Below are 5,012 nucleotides of genomic sequence, written 5' to 3'. Positions count from 1 at the left end.
GCCTGCACAGCAAAGACTAACTGTTGTGGGCTTCACTGTTATACAAGTTATCATATGCATCCTCTGGTTAATATTTTCTCCTCCTTTTCCATTTAAGAATCTTAAGATATTCAAAGACAAAATCATCTTAGAGTGTGCTCTGGGCTCAGCTGTAGGTTTTTGGGCTGTACTTGGGTACATAGGACTTCTGGCCATGTTATGTTTCATTCTTGCTTTTCTGGCCCGGAAACTGCCTGATAATTTTAATGAAGCCAAATTTATCACCTTCAGCATGCTGATATTCTGTGCTGTATGGATCACTTTTATCCCAGCGTATGTCAGCTCTCCTGGGAAGTTCAGCGTTGCTGTGGAGATATTTGCTATTCTGGCCTCCAGTTTTGGACTGCTCTTTTGTATTTTCGTTCCAAAATGTTATATTATCTTACTGAAACCAGAGAAGAATACCAAAAAGAATATGATGGGGAAGGGGATACCAAAATAATTATGAAACCCTGACATAATATGGTGGCAAAGGCTTTTTTATGCCATTTGAATCATTTGTGAAGCAGACTGTCAAGTAGACATCTATCTTAATTTTATTGACGACTCCTTTTATTGTACTACTATAGTATTATTGTAGGGTTGGAAAAAAGGCCTGATGCATCACCAATACTCCACTCCCCACCATTAATATTGTCAAGCACTGTCTACAGGTGGCGCATAGTTTTTTGTAAAAAAAGCTGTAACACAGAAGCTAATTTTTCTCATGTAATGGGCTCGTAAAATGATCTATCAGCCTTTTTGTTACATTTTTTGTCACTGTATAGGCCTACTGTCTGCATCCCAAAGTCAAGAACCTACATGATAGATGCTTGTACTTGAAGAAACATTTTTCCATTTATACATTATGTACAGAATCAACAAAACAGAAATACAATTAAAATATTGCGTGAACTATGCATTCTTTTTTCTTGGTTTTCACAGCCCCAAAAAACATGAATTCAATAGTAGTTTTATAATTCAGTACATAACAAAATTATTGTGCAGTACTCATTTCAAAATAAGTCAATTGTCTGATGTGTATGAGTCAATGTACACCTTTAAATACAGCCTTAACTTCTGTAATTTTATGGCCGACAATTTACATTTGAAACCACAAACACAAACACAAACAGTGATCAGACATCTTAATATCACTTGTTCCCCTGAATATATCTGTACTGGCCAGTAAGATTTAACCGTGTTATAATAAAACCTGTAAATGTGAACAATATATTACTACTTTGTGTGTGTTGTAATATGTGTTTAACACAATCCACCACATCCATACAGTAAAATACTGATACATGGTTTTTGCACGTGAACATTTATTTTTCTTATTATTATTTGACCCTACATTTCACATCATTCTTATGGAACTTTTCATTTGGATGAGGGAATAAGAGTTACACTTTTGATAACTGATCAAAATAGACATTCCAACACGCCTGAATTACCATGTGATAATTAATTTGGTGTTATTGTTGTTCTCCACTCAAAGATATGTTTAATTGTCTGCTGATATGCCTCTTAGGCCCTCTTTAATTATAAACAAATTGTTTTAGATGCTTATTAGTTTCATGAAACAATTTAAGGCCGATAATGTACATTTCAAACAATGCAATTGCAGCAAAGACACAATCAGTGATCAGACATGTTACAAATGTGGGCTTATTTTTCAAATATATACTATATATTGAAATATATGTGGCTAGGAAGATTTAACTGTGTAAAAATAGAAACTGTAATTGTGAAAACAATATATTACTAGTATGTTTGTATGGTAATATGTTTTACACAATGTTCCCTCCCATGCATAATATACTGTTAAATGTTCTATTATTTTACCCTACATGTTAAATTATTCTTACGGAACTCTGCATTTGAATAAGGTAATTAAAGTTAGACGTTTCACAACTGATCAAAATAAACACTTCTACATGCCCGATTTAACAAAAGGCATTGTATAAAACACTTTAGACCTCTCCAGAGGTTGTGTCTTTTGGGGCCTGATTTAGTAGGAGCACATGTGGTGAAGTGCATGTTCGTCATGCATACCGACTTACACCTCAGGCTCTTTCCACTCACAAGCAGTCTAACAAACTAACAAACTCCCTCCACAATTTACAGTGTCTCCAACGTCCCTCCACACCTGTCTTCTCAGCTCACTTTGGAAACTTCCCGTCAGGGCTCTTACATCATGATCCCCTCTAAACTGTGCCCTGGAGAATTTGATCATGATTCTGCCTTTTAAACTTAACAAACTTCAATAATGCGTTAAAGAAAGAAATACTTTGAAAAAAAGTTTCAATGCCTTTGTTTTTAAAATGTAGGAAATCAACTCTTAATTTGATGTGCTGAGTGGTTGACAGTAAACATCCCATTAGATGTCAGATCAGTTTCTAAAATAGATCATACAGTTTAGTGTTGACAATAACATTCAAAAATGTGTTTTGAAACATGTTTTAGTCATACAATTTGAACAAAGCAATCAAAGAAGGTGACTTTTAGTAATAAGAAATCTTTTCTGGATCCACACACTTTTACTCCCATTATTAAATGAAATATACACATTTTTGAAAGAAAGGACCCAACATTGGCCTTTGTCTCTTCTCCCCTTTTTTCTTTTTTTCCGTGTCTATCTTTTCTATGTACATGACCAACTCGTTCTCACTCCCAACTCACCAAATATGACAGCTTGGTCAGTGGCCCAACCAAACCAAAAGTTGACACCAATGTTTTCTGATGGGGTTGAGGCCAGGACTATGTGCAGGAGACTCAGATTCATCAATGCCAACATCCCATGTTCATAGACCTGTCCTGCCAGATCTTCCAGATCTCCAGGCAGGCCGGGTTGCAGGCTGGAGGCTAGCAGCCCTGGGTGCAGAATGGAGATCACCTAACTAAGGAGGCTGCAGTGAAGGGTTCGGAAGAAAAACATTGCAAAACACTGCCACCTGATAAATACCACAAATTTAGAGTTAATATTTGCAGTAGCAGCTAGGGATTTCAAGAAGCCTTGGTCAACATTTAGAAAAGGTCCTTGATAAGTCTTAACTCATGCCAAGAAAATGGCAGGCAGGGTTGGTGACTGTCTGCTTAGTCCATGTTTGGCCAGATTGTGGTCAAACATATTTTGAGTTGCTTCGTAGCAAAAAAAAACTTTGTTCTTCAACCAATCAAAGTATTCTGGTAAGCTGGCAGATTTGAAAGCCTCTTGGAGGATCACGCCTAATCTGGAGGACATTTAACAGAGTCGCCAAGGAAGTTAAAAAGAGAATTAAAACAATAACGCAAAAGACAAAACAACGAGACCAAAGTTAATATAATAAGTGGCTTTTCCAAGATAGAAAGAGCTCACAAGGACAAAGGATTTTAAAAGGGACTCCGAAGTGGCCTGCTTTCTTCGCAAAATTTAATTCGTCCTAGTTGTGTTGATTCAAAGTTTTATTGTTTTGGTTGGGGTCCGGCTGGCCGTGAGTATTTGTTTTGTTTACTATTTTTCTATCTGAGTTTTCTGTTGGCCTGCCCTGTTTTTTCCTGCTGTTGTCTTTTTTCCTCAATCTCTCTCCTGCTGAAGCCAGCTGACCACGCACACCTGAGTCTAATCCACAATCACCTGCTCCGGCACCTGCATGCCTGCCATCTCCGATCATCAATAGTATTTCTGTCCCGGCTCTTCAAACCATCGTTGCTTAATCATTGCTCCAGTCATGCCGGTGAAACTCGCTACAAGCTACCTTCCTTGCGCATTTCGTTTCTCTGTGTTTACATGTACTTACTTCCTTTTGTTTCTCCCCCCACAGTGTCACCTCCACTCCTGACCCGTACTATTGTGTCATGCCCTTCTGTCTCACTAACGGCCCAGCAGTCTTCCAGGCCCTTGTTAACAAAGTATTCTGTGACTTTTTACATCGGTTTGTGTTCGTCTACCTTGACAATATTCTAATCTCCTCCCACGACCCAGTCCAACACACAGAACACGTTCAGTTGGTGCTGCGGCGGATTCTGGAGAACAGACTGTTCGTCAAGGCTTAGAAATGTGAGTTTAGCGTTCCGTCTGGGCAATTTCTGGGTTTGGTCGTTGAGAGTGGGCAACTAAGATTAAACAATAATAATGTATACTGTTTATTGATCCCCAGTGGGGAAATTATAATTATCACTTTTTCTGTTAGTAATCACTACAAACAGGCCTGAGATACTAACACATGCCCAGGACCTAATAATGCACAAACGGAGAGATGTCAGAGTGAGTGAGCTGCCAGTGTTGGACCAGCACCCTGATTGTGTAGGGTGTCTTACTCCAGGAGGTGAAGTGGCATCTCTCCAGCTACCAATAGAAACTCCATACTACGTACGGGGACTTGAACCAGGGACATTACAATTCCCAACCAAACTCCCTACGGACTAAGCTACTGCCACCTCAAGCTGTTGTTGACTGGCCCATTCCCACCTCAGTAAAACCATTCCAACGTTTTTGGGCCTTTAAATTTTACCACCGGTTAATCTGCAATTACAGCTCTTTGGCCGCCCCCATCGCCCATCTCACCTCCCCTTCAGTTCCCTTCTTCTGGTCTGCAGGCTTCTCCCTTCTCAAGTCCCATTTCACCTCTGCCCCTATTCTCACCAACCCTGACCCATCCCTTCAGTTTGTGGTGGAGGTGTACGCCTTGGATATGGGCGTTGGGGCTACCCTGTCTCAATGTTCCCCTTCTCACCAGAAACTCCACCCTTGTGCCTTCTTCACCCGACTCCTAACCCCAGCTGAGCGGAATTACAGCATGGAGGAATGGGAGCTGCTTGCCCTTGAGGAGTGGAGGCACTGGTTGGAGGGCTCCCAACAGCCCTTCTTAGGCTGGACTGATCACAAAAACCTCTCATACATCCACACCGCTCAGAGACTCGATTCACGGCAGGCTAGGTGGGCCCTGTTCTTCAACCAGTTAAATTTCAATTCAATTCAATTTCATTTTATTTATAGTATCAATTCATTA

General features: G+C 39.9%; 1 pseudogene; it reads left to right on the top strand.

Moving 5' to 3' along the window:
- LOC116687027 (extracellular calcium-sensing receptor-like) overlaps nt 1-481 on the top strand; it is a 14,674-nt pseudogene extending 14,193 nt beyond the window's left edge.
- The last annotated feature ends 4,531 nt before the right edge of the window (nt 482-5,012 follow it).

This window comes from Etheostoma spectabile, chromosome 3, assembly GCF_008692095.1.
Source record: "Etheostoma spectabile isolate EspeVRDwgs_2016 chromosome 3, UIUC_Espe_1.0, whole genome shotgun sequence".
NCBI classification, from domain to species: domain Eukaryota; kingdom Metazoa; phylum Chordata; class Actinopteri; order Perciformes; family Percidae; genus Etheostoma; species Etheostoma spectabile.
The sequence above is the reverse complement of the archived record's forward strand: the minus strand, read 5'-3'. Positions and strand labels throughout refer to the sequence as shown.